This window comes from Clarias gariepinus, chromosome 16, assembly GCF_024256425.1.
Source record: "Clarias gariepinus isolate MV-2021 ecotype Netherlands chromosome 16, CGAR_prim_01v2, whole genome shotgun sequence".
NCBI lineage: Eukaryota > Metazoa > Chordata > Actinopteri > Siluriformes > Clariidae > Clarias > Clarias gariepinus.
Genome location: NC_071115.1, coordinates 15,398,623 through 15,415,538, shown reverse-complemented (window position 1 = coordinate 15,415,538; position 16,916 = coordinate 15,398,623). Strand labels below are relative to the sequence as shown.

The 16,916-nt window shown below is 35.8% G+C and overlaps 5 non-coding genes and 1 pseudogene across 5 annotated transcripts; 5 read left to right on the top strand and 1 right to left on the bottom strand.

Annotated features, from left to right (window-relative positions):
- Positions 1-6,889: 6,889 nt before the first annotated feature.
- On the bottom strand, positions 6,890-7,008 carry LOC128545122 (5S ribosomal RNA). Its single transcript, XR_008365837.1, has one exon. It is a non-coding gene; the product is annotated as a 5S ribosomal RNA (ribosomal RNA).
- A 383-nt stretch (positions 7,009-7,391) lies between these two features.
- Positions 7,392-7,510, top strand: LOC128545140 (5S ribosomal RNA). Its single transcript, XR_008365852.1, has one exon. It is a non-coding gene; the product is annotated as a 5S ribosomal RNA (ribosomal RNA).
- Positions 7,511-8,335: 825 nt separating this feature from the next.
- Positions 8,336-8,458, top strand: LOC128545123 (uncharacterized; annotated as a pseudogene).
- A 3,368-nt stretch (positions 8,459-11,826) lies between these two features.
- LOC128545139 (5S ribosomal RNA) lies at positions 11,827-11,945 on the top strand. Its single transcript, XR_008365851.1, has one exon. It is a non-coding gene; the product is annotated as a 5S ribosomal RNA (ribosomal RNA).
- Positions 11,946-13,327: 1,382 nt separating this feature from the next.
- Positions 13,328-13,446, top strand: LOC128545130 (5S ribosomal RNA). Its single transcript, XR_008365843.1, has one exon. It is a non-coding gene; the product is annotated as a 5S ribosomal RNA (ribosomal RNA).
- Positions 13,447-16,711: 3,265 nt separating this feature from the next.
- On the top strand, positions 16,712-16,830 carry LOC128545121 (5S ribosomal RNA). The gene has a single exon (XR_008365836.1). It is a non-coding gene; the product is annotated as a 5S ribosomal RNA (ribosomal RNA).
- The last annotated feature ends 86 nt before the right edge of the window (positions 16,831-16,916 follow it).

Here is a 16,916-nt window from a genome sequence, read left to right as displayed (position 1 = left end):
AATGAGGTCCCTTGGTCCTTTTTCTCAGAGTTTGTATTTATGTACATCTGTCGCTATGGCAAAAGAACAAGAAATTCACAACACATGCATGTTTGCTGCCCCCAGAGCAGCTTTTGCACACCCTCAAACAAAGCAGCATAGCTCCAACTGGCTCACTTGGGAAAGACAGTGAATATAATAGTGTATGTAAAAATGGCCCAGCAGTAAGTTCCTGTACTGTTGCTGTCATGCAATTTGTTTCTCTCCACCTTTACTTGAATGATTCTTTGCTCTCTCACACTGTACACTGCATATCATTGTTTTACTCATCCCCTTTGTTTTCATTATTAAGCTGTCTGGCTATTCAGTTAATCATTCCTTTTTACACATTCCTCTCTTGTTAAGAGGCATATTAAGTACATATTATATCTTAGGTAGTTAAAACGTGGCCTTTCATTTTAAAAGCATGAAAATGACAAAGAAAAAGCCTCTGAATCAGAGTATTCTCTTCTGTCTCTAAGGTAAGATAAAATATGTTCAAATGATCTAATTACAATGCTGGTAATAAAGGAATAATTGCAGACATTTATTTTATACTTACTAAAGATATTTAATTAACTCCATTAATGTATGTGTAATATTTAAACACAACCATGATCAATCATTTTCCATTCTGCAAATACATAGAAAGAGAACAGTGATTTACTGGTTTAGTCATGTTCATCTCACAAATCAAGTTATAACTACTACCCTCATCTTTTAGCGCTGGTACAGACAAACCAATAAGTCACATCAAACCCACAGTGAAATAGGAACAGAGCCAGACTTTACTGTCGAACACAAGCTATAAAGAAAGATCATTACAATGCGGGCAACGGTTGTCTGTTAAATGTTGCTGAGTTGGTGTGGTAAAGCTCATTACTGTCACTGACACTTTTTTTTTATCATGCTGCAGTTCATTTACAGTGTATAGGCTTTTTGCCAATGTCTTAAGACAAATCTTCACTACTTTTACATGCACCACCGCTTCTAAATCCATAAGGACTTTCCCTCCCTTCCTCTACACCACTCCTTATTGCATTACTTTTTTTCTATTAGGCAAAAGAGAAATGAGTGCTGACACTAAGCCAAACTAGAATATGATGCAGGAGCACTTTGTTTATGTTTAGACATGCTGTCTGTAAATCAGTGTGGGGTATAAAACAATTAGTAACCTGAAGGACCAAACTGCTGACATAATCTGCTACAGATTAAAAGTCAAAAGTCTGATTGCATCAGTGCAGGGCATTTCTGACCCTGGGTCCTTTCACTAGGCAGACAACACAGAGAAAAATACAAGAATTTAGAGTGGTAGTGTTATGTAACTGAATGGGGACATTCACTGCTCAGATTGGGTATTGTCAATCAGCACGTTGAGTCGGTGTGCTTTCACGTGGTACTGTAGATGGAGTAGACAGTAAGATGTGATGAATCATCTCCTGTCTGGTCCAAAACCTGGCAAACCTGGCAGGGGTTTGTATATTAAGTGGTATGACCCATAAGCAAGAGAGAGAGAATGAGAAAGAGAGAGGGAGAGAGAGGGTACCCTGCACATGCCACTGCACATGATTGAATATCCCCTATAGATAAACAGTCTTTATTTTATGGCAACATATCAGACTGGCAGGTGGCCATGCTAAGGGGGTTGATCTGGTGAGATTTCCTAATACAGAAAGAAGATAAAGTATACTGCAGAAAAGCATAAGCTTTCATTCCAATGTGTTTAGTTTCATTTGCCAAATGTAACTGAACATTATTAAGAGCATGTGGGTGGGCATGCTCTTGTAAATGTGAGCGAACAAAAAAGAAAGAACCATTGTGTCCCTGCAGGTGTATGCTTTAGATAAGCAATGCGCCTGGTCACTGAAGGACACAAGCAGGTATACATTGTTCTGTTGCTAAAAAGTGCTAGTCTTGTTCTTTGACAGATTGGGTTGAGCAGAAAGAACACTAATACTGTCTTATTAATGCTGTGCCACCACTCTCTCTTCCAATATGAACCCATGGGGATTACAGACACACAGCCTGTGATATGCATTTAAACAATAAAAAGAACTGGAACAACTGCACTGCAAGACCATGCCTGGATTCTTCTTTTCATTAAAAGCAAATCTCTCTCTGACACCCCCTGACCTCGTGCTGCTGAGTGAAGGAGGATGACAATGACAATCATTTCTTTCTTTTGCGGACAGAAGAGCTGCTTGTCATACTGACGACTGGTGGGGAGGCTAATGGGAAGCACATGACGTTGGCTTCATCATAGTCTGTGTTTACCATCAGTCAGAACTGGTGTTTGGTGAATCCGTCAGTTCCCTTTAACCGGACACAAAGCTATGTCATTTTAAGGCAGCCATGTTCTGTGGTTGTGTGAAACAGTATATATTAATTGTATCGACATACGGATGAAGTATAAACAGTTTTACTGGCAAAAAGCCATCTCAAGGACATAGTGGCCTGCCAGACTACTCTAAAGCATATCTGCTTTTATAATTGCAGGACTCATTATGTGAGGATTTTCACCTGTTTAATATGAAAGCAGATTCATAACTATTATATTTTAACACTAATGGATGTCTGTAAATTGTACACTGGGCATGGCAATATGGCAAAAACATTTTTACAATACTTTAAAATCTGATATGCATTATTATGTATAAGCTTGCTAACCAACTACCAAGAAAACAGTAACGATGCATTAAAAAGCTGTATGTGTAGTAACACTTTCATTTTGTTTTTTATTTAAGTAATATAAGTAATGTAAGTAAATGTTTAACACTAAAGCAATACTTTAATAATCAAAGAAAATTCTGACATGATTTAACATAATATTAATACTATACTAAATGATTATACAGTCTTGTATAATAATTTAGTATTATTACTAATGACTAATTTAGTATTATTACTAGTATTATCATACAGCCCAAAATGCATAGATGACCAAATGTGAAATTTAGCCAGGAATGTGGAGGACCAAAGCATGTGAATAAATCTGGCTTGGCTCCGATGGCGGCCATCATTAAGCCAATCTATTTCTGGACATCTTAGTCTTCGTCCAATATATCCTTAACAGTATTCATCTTATAAAAAAATAATATAAAAAAAAAATATATATTCAATAATAATTTTTCCCTAAATGTTAATTGAACTTTAAAATATTTTTTATTTAAACAGAGTATTAGAATGAATACTTATATCCAGGAAGAAATGTGATTTGACCATGGCATGGTTGTTGGTACCAGATGGGCTGGTCTTTTCAAAATTGCTGATGTGCTCAGATTTTCATATATTTTTTCATAACTATCCTTAGGGTTTACAGTGAATTGTCTAAAAAGAGTGAGTATCTGTTCTCTGGGTGAAAAAATCTTTCCTGATGCCAGAGGTCAAAGGAAAATGGCCAGACTTGTTTGAGCTGATAGAAAAACAACAGTAACTCAAATCTCATTACAATTGAGGTATGCCAAAGAGCATCTCTGAATGCACAACACATTGAAAAAGATGGCAGAAGAACATACTGGCTGCCACTCCTGTTAGCTAAGAACAGATACTTAAGGCTACAATTCACATGGGCTTACCAAAATTGCATAATAGAAGCTGGAAAATGCTGCCTGGTCTGATGAGTCTTGGTTTCTGCTGTGGCATTTCAATGATTTCAAAGGTTGAAATTGACACATGAAAGCATGGATACATCCTGACTTGTATCAACAGTTCCCGCTGGTGGTATAACGGTATGAGGTATATTTTTTTAGCACAATTTGGACCCCCTTTGAGCACGATTTTAATGCCACAGCATGCTGACCATGTCCATCGTTTTATGACCAGCAGGATAACACACCACAAAGCTAAAATAATCCCAACCTGGTTTACTTTACTCAAATCTCCTTCACAGTCAACAGATCTCAATCCAAAAGAGGACCTCTGGGACATGGTGGAACAGAAAATTCACATCATGGATGTGCAGCCATCAAAACTGCAGCAACTTCATCATGCTATCATGTCAATTTGGACTTAAATCTCTAAGGAATGTTTCCAGCAGTGTTGAATCTATGCATTAGAGAGTCTTAGAGTCTATTTAGCATCATTATTAGAGTCTTCTGGCATCATAATTAAGGACTGAAACATGAGGGCTGCAATGTTACAGTATAACAGTCAACGGACGAGTTGTGTAATACTGTTACCACATTAAAGTTAATTATTTTCTTTTATACATCAGTTAGTTCCGACTGAGAAATCTGATTGAACGAGAGGACATCCATGAGTGGTGACATTAACACTACTCAGATGTTTAACTACAGTATGTATCACTCTCCATCCTAGTCCTCATAACAACTTTTAATTACGCTAACTGTCGGTTGCAGCGTTGAGGTCTGTATGGTCCGCAGCACTGACGAGAGAGTAAAGGGCTGCCAAAAAAAATCAAAACCAGTCACAGAAGCACTTGTAGCAAGAAAACACATTTGATAACGTTAGGTCATTTTCGGTCACTTTGACTCCTTAATAATTGCTTCTAGGTTGTTCTAAAAATGTCTGTGAACCCTCTATGTGATTTTATTTATGCCTACAAAACTACACAACTCATAACACAGCACTGAATTGCAAACCACTGCCTTACCCCTTATTAAAATATAAAGAGTAACTTGCAAGATGTACAGGACTGTCCACCATCTCCATGTTTTATTTTTCCAGGCTTGGAAGGATATATGTTGGCGGGGACAAAATAACTGGTTGAAAAAAGAAAAAAATCATGATAAATGGTGTTTGCAAAACCATTAACAGCAATATGACCCTTGAGGGCATAATTTTTTTTTTAATAATAGCAATTATTATTTTTTAATTATTATGGCATAGCTGTAATGCCTATGACCGCATCACAACCGTGCTGATATCCAGCAGTACAGCACTCCCTCTTGTGCGATATTACTTAATTAAAAGATTTTATCATGTTTTTTTTATACAATATAATTTTACTAAAGATTACAATTATTTTAATTAAAGAGCAATACATTATACACTTTATTCATTTATATTTATGTTTGCTGTTGTGAAATGTCTTGAAAAGAAGTTGGCTCCTACTACCTGTATAATGTTTTCCATTCTAAGACTTTCCTGTAGCAGAAAAATTATACCTTTAACACTGGCCAGCTGCATTTTTTCAAAGTGCTATTCATGCTACATCACACAGGGGCATTACACACTCAGAAGAACGTACTGTCGTTTTCAACTTATATGAACTTACAGATGCTCAGTGTTGCAGTGACTAACATAGGAGAAAAAAAAGTACCATGTAACATGAGCACAGCCAATTTTATTTCCAGTCATAAATTCTGTGGCATTTTTAGGATTTGATGCTGCAGTCTCTCGGCAAAAGGGGGAAAATGTTTCTGTTACTACAGAGACAATAACGTATTAAACAAACACATTAATATCAACATGTGGTTTGCATTTTGGGCAGCACTAGGCAGTCAGAGCTACTGTTACAGAAAATTTATCAGCACCATCTGAGAATCCAACAATGATGTGGTGTAATGGTCTTTAATTCTTTAACACATTCCTTCTGTTTCTGGGATTGCCACTTTGTTTTAATTCCTATTTCGTGTTATCTAAACACAAATATCAGATTTCCATGAGTGTTTCAGGAATACATACATGTATTATATATAATGTATGTGTGTGTATATATATATATATATATATATATATATATATATATATATATATATATACACACACACACACACACACACACACACACAAATGACTAGTTTTTGAAAATACTTGACAGTGGCTATTGTTTGTCTACTTTAGACCTTGAATTTGGTTAAACCAGGAAATACATAAAGGTTATTTTTTTTAATCCTCAAAAAGAGCCTGCTCTATTCTGACAGCTCCCACCTGGCAGTCCATGTGAGCGGCACCTCATGCAGTTCAGCCCTCTCGCCTCTTATCTCAATCTGTCTTTGTTCCTTCGCAGCCACTTTACTGCCTCTGCTTTTCTCCCTGGAAACACCAGCGCTCACGTGAAGCAGAAAGCAACAGCAGGTGCTGTGGAAGGAGAAAGACTGGCAGAATAATCACATGTGAAACCATGTGGTAAAGAAAATAAAGGTAATCTGTTTTAAGCAGTTGCTGGATTGTGTTTGGATTTTGGAAAAAGAGTGCTGGCATGTAGCCTACAGAAAACTGCAAACACAAAAGTGGACAACCCGGCTATACAATCCAAGGCAAACATCTACAAACATGGCAGAGCAAAAAAAACTTATTTAGGAAAAAAAAAAAAGCTATGTAACTTATGTCTGTGTCCATGGTTTTAGAAAATGTTGCACAGATGGTGTAAATCACCAACAGCCTGGCCTGGCGTCTGAAGGTTAGAGACCCAACTAAATCTTCAGGTTCACTGAGAACACAGAAACCCAACAAAGCATTATATCAGCATTATAACAAATCTGTGTTTCTGTGCGCAGTACACACAGCTGATGGCAAGCAAAATATCCATTCGTCCTGCGTTTGGAATGCTCTGAAAACGTTAAAGTCTCTCTGGCGTCCAGTATTCAGTAGCGCCACCTGCTGCACATCAAGATATTAAAGGAGTAAATAGTACAGTTCATAGCTTCAAGCGACAATATAGTCCTTTAAATATTGTGTTGTGATTTTTTTTTTATAATAATAATAATCAAATAAGTAGAAAAAACATATATTTATAAATATTTATAACTAGGCTGGTGTGGTGCTCTGTGCTGGTGTTCATCCTTAATGCTATAATATATTAATTATATTGATATTAAGGATACTGAGATAAATATTTTTTGGATATGGTGAATATCTATTAATAGAGACTGGGCAATGTATTATAAACTAAAAAGAAAAATCTAAAAGCTTACAGCACCTGGTATTCCCAGGCGGTCTCCCATCCAAGTACTAACCAGGCCCGACCCTGCTTAGCTTTCGAGATCAGACGAGATCGGGCGTTCTCAGGGTGGTATGGCCGTAAGCCAGAGACGAAGCTAAAATACGTCTATTTAAAAATATCAACCAATCGCTCTTTAGAAAAACTCCAATGTATTGAGAACATTAATGGCGTGTGTGAGACGTCCTAACATTTACTTCAGACTACCTCCTGTGGTATCACAATATTAACCGTCATGTGGCCGTGGGACCTTTAAATACGGATTACTTACATAACGATTACTAAGGTGATGCTGTAGGAAATGAAGATGTTTGGGTACAAAGTTCGAATTACATGGTCCTCTATTTTCATATACCTAACGTATATAATTAGTAGCTGTTATCTACTTATATTCTCAATACATAAAAGTTTTTTTGAGGAGAGCGGTTAGCTGACATCTTTAAATAGGCGTGTTTTAACCTCGTCTCTCGCTTACGGCCATACCACCCTGAGAACGCCCGATCTCGTCTGATCTCGGAAGCTAAGCAGGGTCGGGCCTGGTTAGTACTTGGATGGGAGACCGCCTGGGAATACCAGGTGCTGTAAGCTTTTTCATTTAGTTTCCCTTCCATTATAATTACTAAAAGTCATTTTGAATCAATAACGAGAACATTTCAAAACTATTTTTACTTCTGAGTCGGTTTTGAAACGTTCCAAAGTCGCCTCACTTACTCACAAATGCGACGAATGGTGCACATAAATCCTAAAAAATACACCGCGAATAAACGTCATTTTAAAAAAGGTGGCACTGCGACGCAACTAATGGTAACCGATATAAAAAAGAAATGAAGAACGAAAGCACTTGACAAATGACACCGGGGCTGTAGTGGAGTCTAAACAGCGTAAACGCACGTTTATTTTGTTTAGACTCCACTACACACATGACTAGCATTAATTCAGATGTGTACGTATTCTGTACTGCTTATTCAGCATTCTCGGTACCTCGACTGTCCATTGTGACCAATCATGGTTAATCAGCACTTACGGTATTACGGTATCGACTGTTTTCTTTGACCAATTACATACTCTCTTATGTGAGCAAATTAATCAGTTAAAGTTGACAACATGGATATACGACGGTTAAACATAAAATTTTGCTGTGGATACTATTTAACTTTGTTATAGGGTTAGCCAGGTAGTGATGTTTCCATATATGGCAAAAGACTTATCCTGTGGTTGTGGCCAAAGATGTTGCTCTGGGGTCAAATTATTGTCCTGCATTAAGAAAAAACAAACAGGCAAATAAGCAAAAATAAGGAGTTTGTTGAAACAACTAAAATTGGTTTAAAAACTGTCAAATGCATTATTAAAACCTGGAGTGGTCAATCATCATTTTCAAGGAAGAAATATGGATGAAAAAGCATCCTGCATATGCATTACGGCCATACCACCCTGAGAATCATGCCCGATCTTATCTTATCTCGGAAACTAAGCAGGGTCGGGCCTGGTTAGTACTTGGAAGGGTGACCCGCCTGGGAATACCAGGTGCTGTAAACTTTTTTATTTGTTTCACTTTATAATTTAAATTACCTAAAATATATTTGTCTCAATATCTTATTAAAGCATTAAGAATTAAAAAAAAAAAGAATTATAAATAAACACCAGCACAGAACACCAAAGCAGTCTACGGAGACTTTAGAGATGTGACTTTAGAGATGGTGTTTAAGAGAGGTAGTTGTTAGTGACGTTAGATGAGAATAGTATATACAGACTTGTTATATGTGTTTTAAATTAAGAGATCAGTAAATCCATTTGTCATCTTCCTATTTTAAAAAACGTGCGGTCGCACCTAAAGCTAACACAGACAGCACATGATGTACTTCCTGACCTGTTTTAAAGCACAGAAAAAGTTAGTTAGTGTCAGTACTGCCCCCCTTGCGAACAATCTTCTGCCTGATACAGCATTTCATAAACTAGTTTCATTCTTAAAACACTGAAACAATTAAACTGGGACCGCTATGTTGTTTCTCTGCTGAATTTAAACATCTGTAAATGTCAATAAATATTGTTAACACATTTATTATTGTCAATATAGTATAACATGGAAAATATGAGCAAACTCACATTCACAGTTGATAAATAGGTTTGTCATCATATCAATATCATTTAGTGCCAAGATTGAATGTCCAACATGGGACTTATAAAACAACACCACTGGATTGTGAGAATCTCACACACTATTAGATGCATAAAAGTAAGAGAGCAGGTCAATCTGACCTAGATAAGAATATAAAATAATAAGTAAGACACTTTTTCAACAAGGTGCTTTGCTTTATTGTGACAAGGCTACACTGAAACATAGTGGTTTGATAACAAAGGAATGTACGAATAAGTTTTGGGGTGCCTAATATGCGTTGTAACTGTGTCATGCTACACTCATTATCTCTTATCAGGTGGAAGTTGGAAGAAACCATAACAAACTCATGGCAGGTGCAAAAGTACCATTGTGTGAATTTCACTAGAGAACATTGACTAATAGAATGTTTGTACTAATAGATACAAAAAAATGGTTAATAACAAATAGAAAAAAACGATAAAAAAATATACATATATGGCTTATACGTGTTAAAAGTGTGGACTCACCCTTTCTCTGATAAGTTAGCCCTTTAATAAAACTTCATTATATTTAAAGATCTTTGGCATTCCACCTAGACCTGGTCAAGTATAGCTCGATTAACGACAGACTGAGAGAAAGGGGAGTCCACACTGTCCATGCTGTTGATGCAGTTGTCCTTGCAGGTGCTCTCAGCAAGAAACAAGTAGAAATTAAATAAGATAAAAATGTTGACAATAAATGAATAGCACACATGCAAGACTTACCCATGCTCTTCCAGTAGTCTGAGTTTGTCTGAGCTATCAGTGAGAAGAAAGGGAGAAGACCAGATCAGCTTGACCTTGTGCTATCTGGAAGCAGAGCAGAACCCATTGTGCTTCTCACTGTGGGAACACACCTGCTGATCAAATGATTGCTGATAAAAATACAAGGGACACATGGCCAATTTGAATTGGATAAGCTCACTTGGGCTTTATTGCTGCAATAAAATCCAGCCGATTTTATTTAGATCAACTGACCTTGTGTGTTTTTTAATAATATTTTTATTTAAATTACAGCTTATATTTACGCTAAAACACAACTGCCATTAACAGTGGAATACCAGGTGCTGTAAGCTTTTCATTTAATTTATCTTCCCTAGTGAGTTATCTGTCTTTTTTAATCAATTACTAGAATGTTTTAACTTCTGAGTCTGTTTTAAAAACATTCTAAAATCATTTTACGACGAATGTTGCACAGGGCGTAAATCCCGCAAATACACAGCGTGGTGTGAATACACAATATGGTGTAAATACACACCGATTAAACGTCAATTAAACCATTGCCACTGCGACCCAACTAATGATAACTGAAATTTTGCTAACCAAAAATTGTTTTGCCTGATCAAACCATAATATATTCTATATTGAGCTGCTTAATCAGCATTTACCGTACATGATTGTCTATTGTGACCATTTCCGTCTCTTGTGTATGCCAGTTAAAATCAGACCTCCTCCTGACCTCTTGAACAAAGTAAAAAAGAAAACATAAAACTCTGCTGTAAATGTTATTTTATATGATTATAGAGCTAGCCAGGTAGTGATGTGTTTTATAGTTCTTATAATATTCAACATTTTTTTTCTAATTGAAATGCACGTTTGATTGTTCAGTTCATGTGAAATGTGCCAACTGGACTGTAGGAGGAAACCAGAATATCTGAGGGAAACCCACCAAGCACAGGAAGTACATGCAAACCCCATGCCTACAGAGGCTGGAATCGAACCTGGACCCTGGAGGTGCAAGGTGACAGTGCTAACATATATATATATATATATATTTTTTTTTTATATAGAGGGGCCCCAAAAATGTATACACGCTTTAACATGAAAAATATGCACAAAAATGTATGGTCACATGATAGCAGCAACAATGATGTGGCTACTGACATCTTTAGTGGTCACTGGGGATTTAATGTATTGAAAAGATATATGGTTGAATAAAATGTATGTATATGTGAGCTGACACATAGTTAATTCTATTAAATATATATTAAATAAAAACGACTTATTGTATACGTTAGGTATATGAAAATATAGACGTTACTATATACTATAGTACTGGACTACTTTTTGCACTAATTCCTCAATTCTTGCTGCTGTGTTAAGGAATGTTTATGTTTACCCACTACCTTAACACCATATTTTATGTTCTGTTATGTCGTGGTTGCGCACTGTCACTTTGTTGTTGTTGCTCTTGTTTGCACATTTGCACATGCACTTTATGTTGTCTATAAAACCTGTAGTTATACGTAGCTAGTTAGTTTTTGTTAATTTATGTTGTAATTTATGTTAGGTCTTTCTGTCCTGTCTCTGCTAGTCAGCTAACTAGGCCTCTTGGTTAGCTAGTTTAGTGTTTCTGTTAATTTATGTTGTAAATTTATGTTGCAGGTAGCACCTTGGTCCTGGAGAAATGTTGTTTCGTTTCACTGTGTACTAACTGTATATGGTTGTAATGACAATAAAGCCTACTTGAACTTGAACGTTTGTACAAAGACATCCTTACATTTAATTGAGATCTCCTATGGTATCACATTATTAACCGTCATGTGGCCGACACTGGATCCTTAAATACGGATTACTTAAATAGGAGATTTATAGTCTAAATCAAATGTGAATTACACATCTTAAAGTTTGAATTACACACGTCTCTATTTTCATATACCAAACGTATATAATTAGTAGCTGTTAACTACTCATGTTCTCGATATATGAAAGTTTTTCTAGAAAGCGGTTAGCTGACATCTTTAAATAGGCATGTTTTAACCTCGTCTCTCGCTTACGGCCATACCACCCTGAGAACGCCCGATCTCGTCTGATCTCGGAAGCTAAGCAGGGTCGGGCCTGGTTAGTACTTGGATGGGAGACCGCCTGGGAATACCAGGTGCTGTAAGCTTTTTTTTTTTTCCACTTCATAATACATTGCACAGTCTCTATTAATATTCATTATAAATCACCTAAACGATATGTATCTCAATATCTTATTAAAGCATTAAAAATTTGAAAAGTAATGAACACAAGCACTCGGTTAAAGAGATGGTGTTAAAGAGGGCTAGTTGTGAATGCTGGGTGACAGTTAAAGGGTATACATAGACTAGTTATCGGTGTTTTATTTTAAGATACACAGACTAGTTATTGATGTTTTATATGTAGAGGTCAGTAAATCCATTTGTCATCTTCCTATTAAAAGATGGAAAAACGCGATCGCACCTACACACACACACCGCACAATAAGTATTTTCTGTTCGAAAGCACGAAAACGTTAGTGTTAGTGTTAGTAGCGCCCCTTGTGCGCCCCCTTCTGTCTAAAACGTCAATCCATGAACATTGAACTGTAAAAATACTGAAACGATCGACTGATATGCTGTTTCTCTGCTGAATTAAAACAAAAAATATATATCAAGAAAATACCCTGAAATAACAGTGTCAGCTATATTAAAGCATTGACAAATATGAGCAAGTTCACATGACAGCAGATTATGGTAACTACCATAATCAAGGAAGGTCTAAATTTCAGATATTATAGAAAATGTTGAACTAGGATGTACTATTTTCAGCTTTTTAGTTAAGTTTATGTGGACCAAACAAAGCGAGGCTGCAGGTTGGATTTGTTTATCAGGCCTTGTGTTTAACACATACCATAAAACTTCCTTCTGATTAGTTTAACTTTTTGGACTATTAAATATGCATCCTTTAACGCATTCGCGTGTATCTTTGTAATCATCATGCGGTGTATTCTACTACTGCTGGAGCTGCTGCCAAGAGTGTTAGAATAGGTAGTGCTTGCTATATAATATTATATATGTATAATATTTATTTTTTATTAAAAAACTAGATTCTCTCCAATGCCTATTGTTAAGATTGAAATCTATGCAAGCAGAAAACAAACAATTTTTTTATTGTAATAAAATAATAAAAAAAATGTTTACTATATAATAATGGCCGTAATCGAGAGACGAGGTTAAAACGTCCATATTTAAGGATACGACATCAGCAACATAACAATTACTAAGGCGATGCCATAGGAGATTTATAGTCTGAAATAAATGTGGGGATGTCTGGGTACAAAGTTTAAATTGCACACTTTTGTCTTTATTTTTATATACCTAACGTGTATAATTAGTAATTGTTAACAAAATATACAAATTATCAGCTCACATGAATATGCATTGGTAGTACCCATGGTATTCAACCATATATGTTCTAAATACATTTAAAAAAAAATTAGAAAGCGGTTAGCTGACATCTTTAAATAGGCATGTTTTAACCTCGTCTCTCGCTTACGGCCATACCACCCTGAGAACGCCCGATCTCGTCTGATCTCGGAAGCTAAGCAGGGTCGGGCCTGGTTAGTACTTGGATGGGAGACCGCCTGGGAATACCAGGTGCTGTAAGCTTTTCGATATTAGCTATCAAATACAATTACAATATATATATATATATATATATATAATTTTAAAAAATCTAAAAGTTTATCTTTATCTTATCAAAGCATAAAGATTTTTTTAAGTTAACTGAGAATGAACACCACCGGCGCAGAACACAACATCAGCCTACATGTGAATTTAGAGATCTGGCGCTAGAGATGGTAGTAAAAAGAGGTTTGGATGAGTTTGATGGTATATATAGACTGGTTATGGGTATTTTATTTGAAGGGATCAGTAAGTCAAAAGGGATTTGTTTATCTGAAAATACACTATGTCGAATTTTTATTATTGTTTTTGTTGTTTTAATAATAATAATAATAATAATAATAATAATGTGAAGTAGTATTGGTCTTAGTAGTAAAAGTAGCAATAGTAGTTAAAAAAAAAAAAATCACAGTACATATTGAAAGGGCTTCATTGTTTAGGTTGAAACGGTCTACTCACCTACTCTGTTAATATCGTGTTGTCCAGTAGATGGTGCTACTGAATGCCAGAGAGGCTTACAAGTTTTCAGGGCATTGCAAGAGCAGGCCAAGTGGATATTTTGCTTGCCAGTAACTTTGTGTACTGCAAAAAGAAAGAGAGATTGGTTACAATGCCAATATAATGCTGTTTTGCTGTTTTGTTTTGAACTGTGCGTTCTCACTATGCCCCCCCAGCAGTAAAATAAATTAATATTGCCAAATCTGATAGTAACTCATCTCACAACTTACCTGGTTGGCATGTGTTGGAAAGTTTACCAACATGAAAACTGTACAGTTCATTCACACAAGTTTATATAAAATACATATTTGAATAGATAGAGCATGTGTATTGTAGAGTATATAGTTGTGAGTGTGTGTCTGTGTGTGAGTGTCTGTGTGAAAGAAAGAGAAAGCATGCTGAGTCACCCCTCATTCCTGCACATGTTGCTTGAGGAACAGTTCTCTGGAGCTTCTTAAAGGACTGCCTGTTCTCTAAAGCTTCCTAAACTATAGACTTTTTGACTATCATTTTCATAGTGAATGAAAATTAATTTATAGAAGGAAAAATAATAATTTAAGCTTTTGTCTAGCAGTTCCCCTTTTTTTACAATTAAATGTTTGTTTTCTGCTTGCATAGATTTTAATCTTAACAATAGGCATTGGAGAGAATCTTGTTTTTTTAATATCTCAATACTAAACACCATAGACAGACTGGGTGTGTTAGGAATATTGAGCAAAAATATTACAAGCACTACCTATTCTTACACTCTCGGCAGCAGCTCAAGCAGTAGTAGAATACACAGCATGATGATTACAAAGGGACACGCGAATGCGTTAAAGGATGCATATTTAATAGTCCAAAAAGTTAAACTAATCAGAAGAAAGTGTTATGGTATGTGTCAAACACAAGGCCTGATGAACAAATCCAACCTGCAGCCTCGCTTTGTTTGGTCCACATAAACTTAACGAAGAAGCTGAAAATAGAACATCCTAGTTCAACATTTTCTATAATATCTGGTATTTATAACACTTCCTTATCGTAGCAGTCCAGTGGTAGTTACCATAATCTGCTGTCAATTTGTGCATGGAACTGTGTGATTTAATTGTTATGCAATTTAATATTTTTTTTGATGGTTTATTAATTGAATTTATGAATCCATTTTTTCATTTTGAATTGCTTCACTCTTTTGTAGGTTTAGTAAAATAAGCAAAAACTGTTAAATGCTTTAAAGTTGATTAATTCCTTCATACTATTCAACAGCAGATTAATGGATTTGCAGAAACTGCTTGCATCTTCCACAAAAACAACAGCACACATTAAAGAGACCAGATGACCACTGAAAGACCCTTAACGCAGCTTTTCCAGAGACCAAGCTGGACAATGAGAAACATCCATATTGACTACACAAACCTATTTCTGAGCTGTAATTAACTACAGTATTGTTTATAACTTAATGAAACATCAATTACTAAATTAAATTGTTTTGTTCAGTCTGAAAAAATTAATGTAAACATTTGAGTGGTTCAGTGCTGTTCTGTATCTGGCTAAACATGAAATAAATACAGTAGTTTACGTTTTTCCAAACCCTGGGAGAGTACTTCTGGTCTATTCCAGATATTAATAGTTTGCATTTATCAAATTTTATGTGCAAATTATTTGATTGAAAAGAATCAATAAGGAGAATTGATTAAAATCAACAATTCAACAGTTGTATCAACAGTTTTATACCACTTTGTATGGTTTTTGTGTGTTTGCTGCAGTTACATGCACACAGATCACAGTTTTAAACTTATGTATGTCTTATAACTATAAATGTGAACTTGCTCATATTTGTCAATGCTTTAATATACCTGACACTGTTATTTCAGGGTATTTTCTTGATATATAATTTTTTTCTAATTCAGCAGAGAAACAGCATATCAGTCGATAGTTTCAGTATTTTTATAGTTCAAAGTTCATGGATTGATGTGTGTAGGTGCAATTGCGTTTTTTCCTTTTAATAGGAAGATGACAAATGGATTTACTGACCTCTACATATAAAACATCAATAACTAGTCTGTGTATCTTAAAATAAAACACCGATAACTAGTCTATGTATACCCTTTAACTGTCACCCAGCATTCACAACTAGCCCTCTTTAACACCATCTCTTTAACCGAGTACTTGTGTTCATTACTTTTCAAATTCTTAATGCTTTAATAGGATATATTTATCCTATATATATTTATATATATATATATATATATATATATATATATATATATATATTTACGTCTATATCTAAGGATACGACATTAGCAACATAACAATTACTAAATGTGGGGATGTCTGGGTACAAAGTTTGAATGACACACGTCTCTATTTTTATATACCTAACGTGTATAATTAGTAATTGTTAACAAAATATACAAATTATCAGCTCACATGAATATGCATTGGTAGTACACACGGTATTCAACCATATATATTTTAAATACAATATTGTGGCGGGGGCGGGGTTTCGCTTGGGAACCATCATGCTTTGCGGGATGGGGCTGTTGTGTGTTCACCCTGTTGGGAGAAGGTGTTTGGTTTAGTGGCTTCAGCCAGGGTATGTGGGATATGTGTGGTGTGTTGTTTTACGCTGCTGGTTAACTGTGTTTTAGTGAATAGCAAGTAAACTAACTCGTCTCTCCACCATCCTTTCCGGGCGTAAAAACGCTACAATATATTTATTTTAGAAAGCGGTTAGCTGACATCTTTAAATAGGCGTGTTTTAACCTCGTCTCTCGCTTACGGCCATACCACCCTGAGAACGCCCGATCTCGTCTGATCTCGGAAGCTAAGCAGGGTCGGGCCTGGTTAGTACTTGGATGGGAGACCGCCTGGGAATACCAGGTGCTGTAAGCTTTTTATTTATTTTTTTATTTTTTCACTTCATAATACATTGCCCACTCTCTATTAATATTCACCATAAATCACTTAAACGATATTTA